The sequence below is a fragment of the Mirounga leonina genome, unplaced genomic scaffold (assembly GCF_011800145.1).
Source record: "Mirounga leonina isolate KUSES-001 unplaced genomic scaffold, KU_Mleo_1.0 Mir_114, whole genome shotgun sequence".
NCBI lineage: Eukaryota > Metazoa > Chordata > Mammalia > Carnivora > Phocidae > Mirounga > Mirounga leonina.
In genome coordinates this window covers 2094361-2112210 of record NW_023270265.1, presented here as the reverse complement: position 1 = coordinate 2112210, position 17850 = coordinate 2094361, and the positions used below count along the sequence as shown (strand labels likewise).

Genomic DNA, 17850 nt, shown 5'->3' with positions numbered 1-17850 from the left:
CTTAAATTTTCTACCTGGGAGCCTCAAGTGTTGCACCATAGTCCTAGATGTGGATTGGCTCTGAAAATACTTTCCTTGAGCTTCACTGAATACCAACCACTTTTGAAAACCGAGTAAAAAAGTATTCTTTGCTCTTTGTTACTTTCCTGTTCAACAGCATTCAGTAGTCTTCCATTGATTATCAAAGACTGACCCATGATTCTCACTTTATTTCTAGTTAGAGTCCCACTATCTTATCCTTTCAGCCAGTCTAAGCTACGTTCTATACCCTAAACGAGTCAGTGTCTTTTCTGTCAACCTGACTTTGCCCATGCCATTTTCCACCCAGAACTGTTTGACTGAACAAAATCTATTTGTGGTGGCATTGATCAAAGTAGACCACTCTTCAAGCCTGTGGCACTAATCTTGTTCAGACACTAGTTCCCAAGTATTAGAAGCAGTCTTCCTCCTCTCTAGGTCACAGATATTTTCCAGGAAATTAGTTAGGAATTTTCTGACTCAAATTTCTTGCTCAGAGTGCTGAAAGACATAAGTGTCCCTAGTCAGGACAAATTCCATAGTTGGTCGTTCAAATCGTTCTTCTTCCTGTAATTTCCTCAAAGTGCCCAAGGGTATTACCAATATTATGCAACTGGTTTGTCTGTGTCAACCTCTGAGATAAAGCCATGCAAATTGGAAGCCATTAAAAAATAAAATCAAGTCATAGTAATGCATGTACATTATTTAAAGTGAAATAGTACTTTTTAAAAAAGATTTTATTTATTTATTTGACACAGAGAGAGGGAGGGGGGGAGAGAGAAGCAGACTCCCCACTGAGCAGGGAGCCCGCTGTAGGGCTCGATCCCAGGACCCCAGGATCATGAACTGAGCTGAAGGCAGACACTTAACTGAGCCACCGAGGCGACCCCTTCATATATATTTCTAAATGATATGCTTGAACTGCTAAACTGCTGTTTTCTATTACACCTACCCCTGCCCTGCATCCATACACACACATTTTCTCTCCCAATATAGGTATAATACAGTTTTGATTAAATCAGTTGTGGTAAGCAGAATAATACCCCTCCCCCCACCATGTCTCATTCTAATAAGCGGGACCTGTACATGGCAAAAGAGAATTAAGGTTGCATATGGAATTAAGGTTGCTAATCAGCTGATTTTAAAATAGGGAGATTACCCTGGCTTATGGAGATGGGTTCAATGTAATTAAAAGGATTGTTAAAAGTAGATGAGGGAGGCAGAAGAGATGCTATATGAGAAGGACTCAATCTCTGTTGCTGGTTTGAATATGGAGGAAAGAGAACATGAGCAGAGGCATGCAAGTATCTTGTAGACGCTAGAAAAGGTGAGGAAAAAGATTCTCCCCTAGTACCTCCAGAAGGCAGCACAACCTTAGCACCACTGTTATTTTAGCCCAGTGAAAGCATACTGGATTTCTAACTTACAGAAGTCTAGGATAAAAAGTTTGTGTTGTTTTTACCACAGTAATAGAAAACTAATACATCTGTATTCATTGTTTCCATTATGACTTTATAGATTTCATAGCTAAGCCATATAGAAATACATTTCCTTTCTTGCAGAAATATTGTTTTTCCTAGTGTTAGTAGTTGCTTTTTGTTTAGTTTTTTTGGAAGTAATTTACCTAAAGTTATTTGTTACTATTTTCTTGGGTGAAGATGCAGAGCTAAGTGTCAGGTTTGAATGTCAGCTCAGTTTCTGTGTAAAAATAGGCAAGTTACTTATACCCACATTGTTTTTTAAGATTTTATTTATTTTTTAAGTAATTTCTACACCCAGCATGGGCTGGAGCTCACGACCCCAAGATCAAGAGTCACATGGTCTATCGATTGAACCAGCCAAGTGCCCCAAACTCACGTATTTTTTTAATTGAAATTTTTATTGAGATAATTGTAGATTGGCTTGCAGTTGCAAGGAATAATACAGAGAGATCTCTATATATTTTGCTCAGTTTCCCCAACGGTAACGTTTTGCAAAAGTACAGTATAATATTACAACCAGGGTATTGATACTGGTACATACCACTGATCTAATTCAGATTTCTGTAGCTTTACTTTTTTATTCATTGTGTGTGTGTGTATTTGTGTGTATCCTGTGTAATTTTTTTACATGTGTAGGTTCATGTATCCATCACCATAGTCAACATACTGAACAGCTTTAAAACCACAAGTATCCCTACTGTTGCTCCATAGACAACCCCAGCTGCATTCCTGGCAACCACTAATTTGTCTTCCCTTTCTAAAATTCTCTCACTTCAAAAATGTTATCTGAATGGAATCATACAATATGTAACCATTTGGGGTTGCCTTTTTTACTCTCAGCATAATTTCCTGGAGATTCACTCAAGTTGTTGCATGTATCAATATTTTGTGCTGAGTACTATTCCATGATATGGATATATGTACCATCATTTGTTTAAACATTCACCTGTTGAAGGACATCTGGGCTGATTCTAGTTTTGGGCTATTACAAATAAAGCTGCTATGAAAACAACAACAACAAAAACACATAAAGCTGCTCCAAATATTTGTATAAAGTTTTATATGAATATACATTTTCATTTCTCTGGGATACATGTCCAGGAGTGTAATTGCTGGATTGTATGGTAGTTGCATGTTTAGTTTTTAAAGAAATTGCCAAATTATTTTCCAGACTGGCACTAAAAGTAAATTTTACATTCCCATCAGCAATGTATCAGTAAGCTGGTTTCTTTGCACCCTCACTAGCATTTGGTGGTGTCACTACTTATTTTAGCCATTCTGATACATGTGCTGTGATACTGCATTGTGGTTTTGATTTGCATTTCCCTAATGGCTGATAATGTTGAACACCTTTTCATGTGCGTATTTGCCATTTGTATATCCTCTTTGTTGGAAAGTCTGTTCATATCTTGTGCCCATTTTCTAATTGGCTTGTTTGATATTTTACTGTTGAGTTTTGAGAGATCTTTATATAGCCTAGGTACTAGTCCTTTGTTGAATATGTGGTTTGCAAATACTTTCTTCTAGTCTGTAGCTTGTTTTTTTCATCCTTTCACCTGGGCTTTTTAGAACAAAAGTTTCCCTTCTTGATTGCATGTCCCTTGTCATCTCTCAAAGGTAACCACTCATGAATTTGATATTTCTCTGACTAGTTTATACTCCTTAGCCTGTTAGTGTATTAGAAGCTTATCATGGCAGAAGTAAAAATACTGAGGAGGTCCTGTGGAAGGCTAAGGTGGGAAGAGATATTTCTTAGATTTTTTTTTTAAGTTGAAAGCCCAGTTCAGCACCCTGTCAGAGATGGTTGTACATAAAGGTGCACAGAAATATTTGTTGAATGACTACTTGGTACCCAGGTACTTCTGATCGAACATATTTAGTACCAGTATATTATTTTGAAATGATGTCTACATATCCTTTAGGATTGTTATGTCCTTTACCAATAAATAGACAGCTGTGGCAGAGTAAATGTTTTCTTAGAAGTAGTGAAACTGAGTAGCAAACTTGAGTTTCAGGACTTGGTTCTAACTGCATATAGTACATTTAGCTGCCTTCGTTAATTGAGACTTGTGCACAGAACAAACAGTAAGAGATGTTAGAAGCATTACAATTCCTGGTACAGGGAAATGAGTTGTAAATTCTGGAAACAGGGGTGATTCTGGTAAGGTTTGACTCTGGGTAAGGACCTGTAGAAACAAACAGCTCTATGTTCATAGAGTAGCGGTGAAGGACCTGACCCTGACCTTCACTGTAGCTGAAAATATAATCTTCTCTAGTGAGGCTGTAATAGCAGCAGGAGCTGCTGCTGCCTGAACTTTGTGGTTGTGTGAAGTGGCTCGAGCAGAAAATGATTCCATGGCACCAGGCATGTGTAGGGAAGGACTTGTTCTAGCTCTGGCCAAGTGGTTGCACAGGTTGTGGATGTCATTTTATTGATTGATTGATTGTGGGTGTCACTTTAAACATACAAAGACCTGTTTGCTGGAGGAGGAGCAGCTTCCTGAGGATCAGGTACACATCTGAAGGGATGAGCTCATCCTAACCAGACCTGCTCTAGACGCTGAGTGAAATGTTTTCCTAATTGCAAGTCCTGCAGCTGGGAGAAGCAGGAAATGGTTGAAGCTTCAGGCAGTTTGTGAGTAGCAAAAAAATAGAAGCAATTTTGGGACTCTTTTGAAACACGTGGCTGTGAATATCAGGTTGAAGGTGACACACATGGACACTCAGTCTCTAAGTTGAGGACTGCAGTAAAGTGGTGGGTCGAGGAAAGCTTTGGTGGTTCTAACTTTAATGATTCTTTTTGAGGTGGCTTAATAATTTGTTTTTCATAACTATCTTGTTTGATTTTGCTGCTTTAGGAAATAAGAGTTCTGAGGTCTCCTTTTTAATTTCCAGGGATGAAAATTTTTTCTTTATGGCTTTTTTGAGCTTCAGTTGATGGGACTTATCCTACCTTTGAAGTCCATGGTGCTGGCTTTCAGAGCCCTATGCATGATTCTCTTCTATTTTGTTTTAATTTACCTAAACTATTTACTTTAAGTAAGGCTCTTTAAAATGAAGTTGGTTTAGGGGTGTCTGGGTGTCTCAGTGGGTTGTGCATCTGACTCCTGGTTTCGGCTTGGGTCATGGTCTCGGGGTTGTGGGATTGAGCCTGGTGTAGGGCGCCCTGCTCAGCAGGGAGTCTGCTTGAGATTCTCTCTCTCCCTCTCCCTCTGTCCCTTTTCCCGTCTGCACCCCCTCATATGCATGTGCACTCTCTAAATAAATAAATAAATAAATAAATAAATAAATAAATAAATAAAATCTTTAAAAAGTGAAATTGGTTTAAAAAAAGAAATATCCATCATTATTTTTTATTAGACTTTTTATTTTGAGATAATTCTAGATTCATGTAGAGTTAGGAGAGATCTGATACACTCTACCCAGTTTCCCTGAACGGTAACACCTGGCAAAACTATAGTACAATATCACAACCAGGATATTGACATTGATACAGTTAAGGTACAAAATATTTTCATCACCACAGTATCCATCATGTTGCCCTTTTATAGCTACACCCACTTCCTTTGCACACCCCTTCTTTAACCCTCTCAACCACTAATCAAAAAATCAGTTTTTAAGCAAGAGAATTTTAAAACATTTTATTTATTGAGAGAGAGAGCAAGCACGCACAAGCAGGGGAAGGGGCAGAGAGAGAGGGTGAAGCAGGCTCCCAGCTGAGCAGGGAGCTTGATTTGGGGCTCCATCCCAAGATCTTGGGATCATGACCTGAGCCAAAGGCAGCCGCTTAACCGACTGAGCCACCCAGGTGCCCCTTAAGCAAGAAATTTTATGTGCAATCTTAACTAGTTTTGTATTAGAAATCCACATAGCCTTAATGAAAAGAGCCTGGACTGGGATAGAAGATTTTGGTTCACTGTAGCTCTGTGACCTTGGGCAAATAATTTTAATTTCTCTGTGCTTCACTTTTCTTATGCATAAAATGGGATAATGGTATATTAATTTCTATCTAACCTATTTATAAGATTTTGAGAAATTACAAAGTTTGTAGGCCCAAACTGAAATTAAATTTAACAGAGGTAATCCCTTTGTTTAAACTCAAATGTAAAAGAACAGGATAAAGAAGAGCTGGGTGTAGTATAGTGTGAAAAATATCTGGAAATTTTGGTTAATCGCAAATGTAGCATGAACTGGTTATGCAGTGTGCTGCTAAAAACACCTTCGGCTATATTATTGGAAGTTTATCAGGTCACAAAAGTATTGATTCCAATATATTTTTGTACTAGGTTGGAAACACATTTTGCATGTTTGTTTAAATGGATACTGACAAAGTTGAGAACATTCCAAGGAAGGCAGGCAGAACTGTAAATGATCTGAAAGCCATTTATATAGGAAACTTTTGGGACTTGTGGAAGGTAGTGTTGGTAAGTTTTAAAACTGCAAATATAATGAAACACCCATAATCCCACCATCCAGAATTAACTGCTCTTAGCTGTTCTTTTAGAAAGAAAAAAAATTGAGATAAAGTCAAAGCCCCTTTCTTCCTCCTTCCTACAAGGAACTCTTGTCTTATTTTTATCAAGGTAGTACATGTCCATAGTTTCAAAAATTCGAATAGTATTATATGCTTAGAAGGGAAAAATAGCAGTTATCCCACCCCTAGAGGAAACCATAGTCATATATCTTAAATATTTTTTCTTTTTTTTTTTAAGATTTTATTTATTTATTTGAGAGAAAGAGAGAGATTGCACACAAGTAGGAGGCAGAGGGAGAGAGAGGAGAAGCAGACTCCCCACTGAGCAGGGAGCACGACGATGGGCTGGATCCCAGGACCTTGAGATCATGACCTGAGCTGAAGGCAGATACTTAACCAACTGAGCCCCCCAGGCTCCCAGATCTTAAATATTTCTAATAGCATAGCCATAACACTTGCTTTTAAAAAATATTAAACCTATATACAGTGCCATAGAAGATGAGCCTTTGGTTCTTTTAAATGCATATATGTCTTTTCCCTTATATTCTCAATATGGTTATATAATTTGGGGGCTAAATAATTATTTTTTATTTTACACAAATATTGAACCTGAGCTATATAATATACCATGATTATAATTATTTTCTTATATAACTTTTAATTTTCTGTAGGCATAATTAATTGCCTTGCTTTTTTTATTTGCTCAGTTTTTAAAGTTCAGATTACTAAATCATTCCCAGATTCTCAGCCAGGACCATAAAACTCTGCCCTATTCATTCAAATCCAATAGATAATTTATCAATTTTTTTAACCCTTAGAGATCTACTTTGTATATTCTGTATATTCTTCTATATTCTGCTCTAGCATAGGTTGGTTGGTAGGTAGGCCTGCTCTACAGATCTCACCCTGGGATTTCCTTTCACTGTCATCTTGGGAATTCTGTTTCCTGAATTACATGTCATTTTCTTTCTTAGTTCTCCAGAAGCTCTCTGAGAGTTAACATTTATAGGAATTAAATTTTCTGAAATCTTGCATATATGAAAATGTTTTTATTCTACCCTCGATATTAAATAATACTCTATTTAGGAATAGAATTTTTTGTTAGAAATCATTTTCTCATTATTTTAAAGGTATTGCTATTTTCTTCCTGTGTTGCCTATGAAAAGTTTAATATTCTTTTTATTTTATTTTTACAAAAACAAATGGTAGTTTTCTAAGAAATAAATAAAAATATGTAATTTCTAGTAAAACAGACCTGGGCATTTGTTTTTTTATTTTTATTTTTTAAAGATTTTATTTATCTATTTGAGAGAGAGAGAATGAGAGACAGAGAGCACGAGAGGGAAGAGGGCAGAGGGAGAAGCAGACCCCCTGCTGAGCAGGGAGCCCGATGTGGGACTCGATCCTGGGACTCCAGGATCATGACCTGAGCCAAAGGCAGTCGCTTAACCAACTGAGCCACCCAGGCGCCCAGACCTGGGCATTTGTAATGCATACATTTACTTCAGAATTCTACAGAAAATGTAGTGTTTTTATATGCACTAATTCTTTTTTTTTTTTTAATATTTATTCAATTATTTGAGAGAGAGAGAGAGAGAGCATATAGAGGGAGAGGGAGAAGCAGACTCCCTGCTGAGCAGGGAGCCTGATGCAGGGCTCCATCCCAGGACCCTGAGATCATGATCTGAGCCAAAGGCAGACGCTTAACCAACTGAGCCACCCAAGCACCCCTATATGCACTAATTCTTATGAAAGAATTGGGATCTTACCACTGAAGTGCTCCATCATTCTCTCTCTCTTTTTTAAAGTGGGCTCCATGCCCAGTATGTGGGGCTGGAACTCATGATTCTGAGATCAAGACTGGAGCTGAGATCAAGAGTCGGATACTTAACCAACTGAGCCACCCAGGCACCCTGCCCATCATTCTTTTTTTACACTTTTCTTTGGTTAGATATACATAACATAAATCTTACCATTTTAACCATTTTTAAGTGTATAGTTCTGTGGCATTAAGTACATTTACACTGTTGTGCAACCTGATGCCATTCTGATTTCATTCCTTTGTATGATACCATTTTTTTTCTTCTCTCTAGATACTTACAGAATATTCCCTTTATTCCCAGTGTTCTCCAGTTTAGAATTATTTGTGCTGTCGTGTGGATTTTTAAATTCATTATGCTAGGGGCTTTGTGATTCCTTTAAAATTGAAAACTTATGATCTTAAAGTCTGGGCTATTTTTTGTACTTTTTTTTGATACTTTCCTATTCTCTTTTTCTGGAAAGCCTGAATTGATTCTCTGTTTTTTAATCTATTATCTTTCCGGGGCTCCTGGGTGGCTCAGTCGTTGGGCGTCTGCCTTCGGCCCGGGGCGTGGTCCCAGGGTCCTGGGATCGAGCCCTGTCTTGGGCTCCCTGCGCTCCCTGCTTTACGTGCGAAGCCTGCTTCTCCCTCTCCCACTCCCCCTGCTTGTGTTCCCTCTCTCACTGTGTCTCTCTCTGTCAAATGAATAAATAAAATCTTAAAAAAAAATCTATTATCTTTTCCATTTCTCTGTCTTTATATTTTACTTTTTGGGAGATTTCCTTAAATTTGTCTTTCAAACCTTTCATTGAACTTTGTATTATTTCTCGGTTTAGAGATGCAAAATCTTACCTCTGAGAATTACATTTTAGATTTTTAGGTTTTCTTATATTCCCTGGATTGTCTGTCTCCTTCAAGCTCCCCTCCCCTATCCCCATTTGAATACCATCAGCTGTATGTATTTATAGGTTTTTTTTTTTTTTAAAGATTTTATTTATTTATTTGAGACAGAGAGAATGAGAGAGAGCACATGAGAGGGGGGAGGGTCAGAGGGAGAAGCAGGCTCCCTGCCGAGCAGGGAGCCCGATGCGGGACTCGATCCCGGGACTCCAGGATCATGACCTGAGCCGAAGGCAGTCGCTTAACCAACTGAGCCACCCAGGCGCCCATTTATAGGTATTTTTTTGGGCTGGTCAATTGTCCCAGATGGAAGTCCTCCAGTTTCTTGCTGGGGGAACTTGGAGTCTGACTACAAGTGGTTTGGTGCTGAGGAGAAGAGGGACTGGGGATCTCCCCATTTAGTATATAGACTTTCACTTAATTTCCTAGTGCTTTTTTAAGATTGAACTTTATATTGAATTAAAAATTTCCCTGGTTTTGGGCGCCTGGGTGGCTCAGTTGGTTAAGCGACTGCCTTCGGCTCAGGTCATGATCCTGGAGTCCCGGGATCGAGTCCCGCATCGGGCTCCCTACTCGGCAGGGAGTCTGCTTCTCCCTCTGACCCTCCCCCCTCTCATGCTCTCTGTCTCTCATTCTCTCTCTCGCAAATAAATAAATAAAATCTTGAAAAAAAAATTTCCCTGGTTTTAATAAGGTATCTCACCCAGGTTAGCTGTGCCTGGTGTGTTCCCACTATCACACCCTCTCTGGCTCGTCCCTCAGAAAGTAAGCCTAAAGTCTTCAGATATAAAGAAGGGGCATTTGCCTGGCTGTATTGGGTTGAAAGAGAGAATTTGAAGCATTTAACTGCTTCTTAAACACATTTTTAAATTGCTTTTCCATTTTTAAGTTCCACCCCAGATTCCCTCCTGCAAAGGGTTCCAATTCCTGAGCCTTTCTTGGGTTCTGTAGTAGGAGTATGTATGCTTTTGTTTGCCAACATTTACCCTCTGGTTCTTTCTCTGGTATGTTAATCAATTACCACACATTTATCTGCTTTCCAGCTTCTAAAATTTTGTGTAAATTCTACCCCTGCAGTCATTTATGTTCTCAGTTTCTTTGTCCTTGTGGATTTTTACCTTTTGTATTCCTTTACTCTTATTTTTAGTGGAGAATTAAATTAGGAGGGTCTAGAGGTAAATTATTTAATTAACATATTTAAATAGAAATACAATCCATTTCTTATAATTTTGTATATGTATAAAATATATCCACAACTAATATATAGTAGTGCTTTATGTATTTTAGAAATTTTACATAAATGGGGGGTCCCTGGCTCGCTCAGTCAATAGAGCATACAGCATGTGACTCTTGATCTCGATTTGAGCCCCATGTTGGGTGTTGTAGAGATTACTTAAAAATAAAATGTTTAAAAATAAAAAATAAAGAAATAAAAATTTTACATAAATGGGGGTGCCTGGCTGGCTCTTGATCTTGGGGTTGTGAGTTTAAGTCCCATGTTTGGAGTAGAGATTACTTAAAAATAATAAAAACTTAAAAAGAATTTTTACATAAGTGGAATATTTTAGGGGTAATTCTGCAGTTTTTTTTCTCAGCATTATGTTGAGATCGAATGTTTAAATAGATCTAGTTCATCCATTTTTGAATGCTGCATAGCAATAAATCTTAAGATTTAGTACATTGTATTTATTAGTTTCCTTTTGATGAGCATTTAAATTGTTTTTGTTTTTTTTCTCTAATAAAGATACATGTATGAGAATTTTTCTAAGGTATGATGGAAGTGAAATTGCTAGGTGTATTACTTATCTATTGCTGTGTAACAAATTACCCAAAATTTAGTGACTTAAAGCAACAAATATTTGTTATCTAAGTTTCTGTGGGTCAGGAATCAAGGTGTGTGCTACCCTATGACCCAGCAATTGCACTACTAGGTATTTACACTAAAGATACAAATGTAATGATCCAAAGGGTACTGCACCCAGTGTTTATAGCAGCAATGTCCACAACAGACAAACTATGGAAAGAGCCCAGATGTCCATCAACAGATGAACGGATAAAGAAGATGTGGTATATATATACAATGGAATACTACTCAGCCTTCAAAAAATGAAATCTTGCCGTTTGCAATGATGTGGATGGAACTAGAGGGTATTATGCTAAGCGAAATAAGTCAATCAGAGAAAGACAATTATCATATGATCTTATATGTGGAATTTAAGAAACAAAACAGCGGCGCCTGGATGGCTTAGCTGGTTAAGCGTCTGCCTTTGGCTCAGGTCATGATCCCGGAGTCCCAGGATCCAGCCCCACATCCCAGTGGGGAGTCTGCTTCTCCCTTTGCCCCCACCCTGCTCTTGCTCTTTCTCACTCTCTCTCAAATAAATAAGTAAAATCTTTGAAAAAAGATAAGAAACCAAACAGAGGATCTTAGGGGAATGGATGGAAAAATGAAACAGGACGAAATCAGAGAGGGAGACAGACTATAAGAGACTCTTAATTGTAGGAAACAAACTGAGGATTGCTGGAGGGGAGGGAGATGGGGTAGCTGGGTGATGGACATTAAGGAGGGCATGTGATGTAATGAGCACTGGGTGTTACATGCAACTGATGAATCACTGACCTCTACATCTGAAACTAATAATACACTATATGTTAATTAATTGAAAAAAAAGTTCACTTATTTGAATGTGAAAAAAAATAAAGTTCTTAAGTTTTGATTACAAAAAAAAAAGGAATCAAAGTGTGTCTCTCACAGGTGCAGTCAGGTTGTTAACTAGAGTTTTGGTTTCCTCTGAAGATTCAGCTGGGGGAGGATCTGCTTCCAAGTCCTCTTGTGTAGTTTATTGGCAGGGTTCAGTTCCTCATGGGTTGATTGAGGGCCTTAGTTCTTTGCTAGCTTGTTGGCTGGAGGCCTTTTTCAGTTCCTTGCCTTGTGGGACTCAACACAGAGCAGTTTAAAACACCACAATTGGCTTCCATGACAGCGAAGAAGACGGAAGCCAGAGTCTGTAACTTAATTTTGGAAATGACATCCCATCACCTTTGCCGTATTCTGTTTATTAGAAGTAAATCACCAGGTCCAGCCTGTATTCAAAGAGTGGGGATTACACAAGGGCATGAATAAAGTTGTGTACCACACTGAGTCATAGTCATACTAGAATTTTTAGCCTGAAAGAGGTGATCAAGGGAACATATGAGTTTTGTCTTATATTTGGAAGGCTTATATAAAGAGGAGACAGTAGATCTGCTTGCTTTTGGATCAGAGATTGAACAAAGAATGGTGTGTGTAAATTAAAATCTGTTGCCTTGGGTGCCTGAGGCTCAGTTGGTTGAGCATCTGACTCAGTTTCAGCTCAGGTCATGATCTCATGGGTTGTGAGATTGAGCCCTGTGTGGGGCTCCCCAGTCAGCAGGAAGTCTTGAAGATTCTTTCCCTCTGCTCCTCCCCCTACTTGTGCGCATGTGTGTGCTCACTCAAATAAATAAATAAATAAATCTTTAAAAAAAAATTTGCTGCCTTGTGGGATAATGTACTCTCTGTTCTTGAACGTATTCTGGCAGAGGCTGAGTGACCCCTTATAAAAAAGATTATAAAAAGGGTTCTTGCATTAGGTGAGAAACCTAAATATACGCTCTGTAAAGATTCTTTCTACTATAAGATTCTATAATTATAAATGAATGAGTTTTAAACTGTTAGTATTTGAATTGTCTGTTGGTTACTGATCAGGGAGAAGTGTATAAATATACATGTGTATTTGCACATAGGAGGTTTGATTTAGAAGACCCAGGCTTAAGAAGTTAAGAGGAGAGCTATAAATTTATACTTTTAAAGATTATTTATTTATTTATTCATGAGAGTCAGAGAGAGAGAGTGAGGCAGAGGCAGAGGGAGAAACAGGTTCCCCACTGATCAGGGAGCCTGATGCGGGACTCGATCCCAGGACCCCCGGATCATGACCTGAGCTGAAGGCAGACGCTTAACCATCTGAGCCACCCAGGCGCCCTAAATTTACACTTTTAATTACTGAAAAAAATCAGTGTTCATGTCCTATTTTTATTTTATATTTCTTTGGCTACCCTAGAATGTTTACTAATATAATTCTTATTTTAAAATGTGAGAAGTGACTCAACTTTTTTCTTCCAGCAAAAAACAAATAAGAATAAGAAGTAAATGCCCTATAATATTCCTACCCAAAGATTATATTAACTATATTAATATCATGGTATAATGACATATAATCTCTCTGACCTTTTAATTTAATACACACACACACGTTATTGGTGGTAGTATGTTCTGTAACATCATTGTGAACACTGAATTAATGAATACTGAATTACTGCTCCTAGAGGAAATACAGGATTAGGTTCCTATGTGCCTCTGGTTACATTTTCATTAACTGATTAATACCTAAACTCATTTTATGTGTGTTGTTGAAAGACACCTTATTTATTTATTTTTATTTTTTTGAAGAGTCTTTTTTTTTTTTTAATTAATTTATTTATTTTTGAGAGAGAGAGAGAGCACAAGAGTACCCATGGTGGAGGGAGGGGCAGAGGGAGAAGCAGGCTTCTCACTGAGAAGGGAGCCCGATGTGGGACTCGATCCCAAGACCCTGGGATCATGACCTGAGCCGAAGGCAGACGCTTAACGGACTGAGCCACCCAGGTGCCCTAAAGACACCTTATTTAATATATATATAATTAATTCATTTACATTGAACTCACAACAAACAGTCCTGTAATTTATGCTTGAACGAATGTATATAACATGTATTTTCTTCAGAAGGCACATCACAGCTTTCTTGCACTTAGAAATACTGGATAGCACTTTAGCTTTATACTTGGGGCTCATTTTAAACAGTGAAATCACCAACCAAGAGCACAAAAATATGAAAAACGTGACACCATACCACAAAAAGGAACCTTTTTATAGTATGAAAGCTGAAACAAGAAGGCCAAGCATTGCCTAGTTTGACCTTAGTTGGGAATGTGCATGTCAGGCAACTCAAAATTTTTACCAATCTGTACATTCACATGTCCATGATTGACCAAAGAAGTGCTGCAAATATTGATTTTTTGAGTTACAAATATATTTTGATGAGTAGGCAAATTTGCACATATGGAATCCATGAATAATGAGGATTGACCCTGTGTGTGTGTGTGTGTGTGTATGTATGTGTGTGTACATAGTGGCTTTTGTTTTCCATTTTGTTTAATTTTATAAGAATGAAATAATTTTGAAAGTACTGTTATAATTTGCTCCTTTCACCTAACATCCTAATCATTCATTCAACAAGTATTTATGTCTTGCCCACTGTATATAGACTCTGGAGATTCTATAGCAAACAAAATTGACAAAGTGTCTGCCTTAGGGAGCTTACATTCTAATAGAGAAGGTAGATAGTAAGATCTGGTAGTGTTAAGTACAACAACAACAAAATAAAGCAAGGTAAGGAGATAGGGTGGCAAGTGGTCATTTTAGTTTAAAAAAATTATTTTTTCATTGAAGTATAGCCGAAACAGGCAGTAATTTTAGATGAAGGGAAGTCCCTTTGAGGAGGGTAACATTTAATAGAGACCTGAAGGAAATGAAGGTTCAGACTATACACAGAGCTAGGGAATAGACAGTCAGTGGAGAGAGATTAGCAAGTGAAGAAGACTTGAGATGGGAAGTTGCTTGGAATCTTTGAAAAATGGAGGGCAAAGAGCAGTAAAGATGAAATTATTAAGAGAAGTTGAAGCTGGATCATAAGATAAGGAATCTAGATTTTATTCAGAAGGTATTGGGAAGACATTGGAGTGTTTTATATGCATAATGACATGAGTTTATTAAAAGAAGATCACCAACAATAATCTTATTAAAGATTATTCTGGTTGCTGTGTGGAGTGGCTGACTGTAATGGAAGCAAGGAGACCGAATAGAAGGCTATTGTAGTATTATTCTAGGCAGTAGAGAGGGTGGCTTTGTCTAGGATGGAGTGGAGGTGGTGAGAGGGGATATGTTTTGATAGTAGCACCTGTAAGATTTGCTGATGGATTGGTGAGCTCTTAGGGAAGGAAGGAAGTCAAGCATGGCTCCAACTTTGGCCAGAACAAGTGAGTGAATGGTAGTACTATTTACTAAGATAGGGAAGAGTGTAGAGGAGCTGACTGGGGTGTATTTGGTGAGAGTTAAGTTTTTTTCTTTTGGACATGTTAGGTTTGAGACAACCAAGACAACCAAGTGGTAATGTTCAGTAGGAAGTTTAATGTACAAGTCTGGACCTCAGGGGAAGAGAAGGGATCTGGAGTTAAAGGGTATGATGTTTATGTGTTCATGTCAGTAAATATTCATCTACAACATAATTTTTTCATGACTGAGTCATGCTCCTGTCAGCAAGCTCTTTTGTTCAACTATAGACCCCAACAGTTAAAACCAGAAATAGATAAGCCCACTTAATTCATGTTCTAACTAAAACCCATTGTGTTTATTTCTTATGGCACTTTCTTAATGCATTGAAGAGATGTTTGCAATGACCAGAACATGCCAACCACCAGACCAGAAAAGCCCTGATAGCAACAGAATGCCTAGAAGACCACACACCCCACCACATCCCCTTCCCTGCCCATGATCACCACTGAACACATACTGACCCCCACCCATAATCACGTGCTCTCTGCCTCCTCTCTCGTGCTGCCTCCCTGAACCTCTCCCTGTAAAACTCTAGGTATCTATCTTGTTGGCAGAGAAGTCGGTTGGTAAGGCTTGAGGCTGCCACCTCCCCCACCTGCCAGCACTTGAAGTAAATCTCTCCCTTTCTCTTTTCCAAACCCTCATCTCTTGAGTTACTGACTTCTCTTGGAATGAGTTTTTCCAAGTTTGTTCGGCAACAGTATTGGGAAACCCATCCAGGAGCTGTGCTTTCGATTTGTTCAACCTGCTTGGGATTCCTCAGGATGGAACATTTGGCTACAGCAGCACTCTAGGCCTCACTTGTTTATTCCCTGAGTTAGTGGCTATGATAGATCATTCTGTAACATTCCATTGTATTTATATGTGCTGTATTTTGTGATGAATAATTTTGTAAATCCATATTTTAAACTAATCCCTGTAGGGTATTTGCAATGTAGTTTTGACATTAATGAGAATTAGCTCAATTTGCACAAATTAAAGGCATTGTCCCTCACAAGACTTTCTGCATTTGAGATGCCAACCACAAGTTCAGGAGTCTCTAGGCCGTCTGTATTTCTGACCAAATTCAGGAGTTCTGAGCCCCTCGGGTTTGATAATTCACTAGAACAACTCATAGAACTCAGGAAAGTGCTATAATTATGATTACAGTTTTATTATAGCAAAAGTTTACAAATTTGAACCAGCAAAAGGGAGAGATGTATAGAGCAAGGTCTGGGAGGTTCCTAAAAGCAAAGCTTCTGTGTCCTCAGGATGTGTCACCCTCCCAGCATATCAATGTGTATTATCAACCAGAGAAGATCACCACCTCTGTGTTCAGAGTTTTTACTAGGGTTTCATTATGTAGACAGGGGTGATTGAATCATTGGCCATATGATTGAACTCTGTCTTCAGCCTCTTTCTATATTCCCCAGAGGTCAGGCTAATATCATGTGGCTCAGTGCACCAATCCTTTAATCACATGGTTGGTCTTTCTAGCATGGGCAGCCCCCATTTTGAAACTAGGGGCCCAATGTCATTCACTTGGTTAGCATAAACCCAGTGTGGCTGGAAGAGCCCACCTTGAATAGCACAGAGGAAATTCCAAAGGTCTAGAGGCTTACTCCCAGGAACCAGGCACAAAGACCAAATTCTTTATTATACAATAGTGTTAAAACCCAATTCAATTATTACTTCCTCTGGAAAGTCTTTATAGACTTTCCAAGGGCTTTTGTTCATATCTCTGTTACAGTTTTTCTTTTCCCCCTCATTAGTGAACACTTTGAAGGTCCCCTGATTTTAGTCATCTTTGTATCTCTAATATTAGCACTATATCTGGCTTATAGTAGTAAGTAGGCTCAGTAAGTATTTAATGAATTAAAATATTTAAGATATAGTTCATGAGATGAGAAGTCAGTATAGAATTCTCTTATTAGGATTTTAAAGATCAAATAGAATCAATAGCTCACTTCATTCCTTCTTATTCCATTCATCACCATTTGCTCTACTTTAATATTTTTATACCTTTTTTATGTGGACATCAAATTTGCAAAAGAAAAAGAGATTTTGCTTTTTATAATAATATATCAACAGTATTTAAAGAGCAATATTTTCTAATGCATTTAAAATATACCAAATTTCTACTTATACAACTTATAGGGACTACATTATCATACAATGTAAGTATTATCATGCTGAATCTCAGAGAATCTTTGTTTCCTTCTTCTGATCTTAAGGATGAATAAGTTCTAATGTCCTCTAGTTTGTCCTGTCTGTGCATAGGTACAGAGTACTTAATAAAAATGTAATATTCCCGGGCGCCTGGGTGGCTCAGTTGGTTAAGCGACTGCCTTCGGCTCAGGTCATGATCCTGGAGTCCCGGGATCGAGTCCTACATCAGGCTCCCTGCTCAGCTGGGAGTCTTCTTCTCCTTCTGACCCTCCTCCCTCTCATACTCTCTGTCTTTCATCCTCTCTCTCGCAATTAAATAAAAAAATCTTAAAAAAAAAAAAAGTAATATTCCCTAAACCAGTCTGTATTAAGATTTAATATCTATATCTATCTTTCTATCTATCCATCTATGTATTATCCAAAATGTGTCTATTGGGACAGTTTCCCACTCATCTTGATTCAGAGTGCTTTTAATTCTTTTTTTAAAATGTATTTTAATATATTTATTTTCTTTTTTTAAAAGATTATTTATTTATTTATTTGAGAGAGAGAGAGACAACGAGAGAGGGAACACAAGCAGGGGGAGTGGGAGACCTGCTGAGCAGGGAACCTGATGCGGGGCTCAATCCCAGGACCCTGGGATCATGACCTGAGCCGAAGGCAGACGCTTAACGACTGAGCCACCCAGGCGCCCCTATTTATTGTTTGTTTTAAATAATGAAAATTTAAAATAGTGATACCCACAAAGCCAGTATCATTATTTAAAATGTTTAGTATAACCAGAACCTTGCTGAGAAATGTAAGATTATAAAATTCACAGTTTTTAATTCATTCATCAAATATTAATTAAACATCT

The 17850-nt window shown here is 38.1% G+C and overlaps 1 protein-coding gene across 2 annotated transcripts in view; it reads left to right on the top strand.

The window, feature by feature from the left end:
• The window catches only part of USP54 (ubiquitin specific peptidase 54), a 120669-nt gene that overhangs the window by 11261 nt on the left and 91558 nt on the right, over positions 1 to 17850 (top strand). The gene's annotated exons all lie outside the window — the stretch shown is intronic.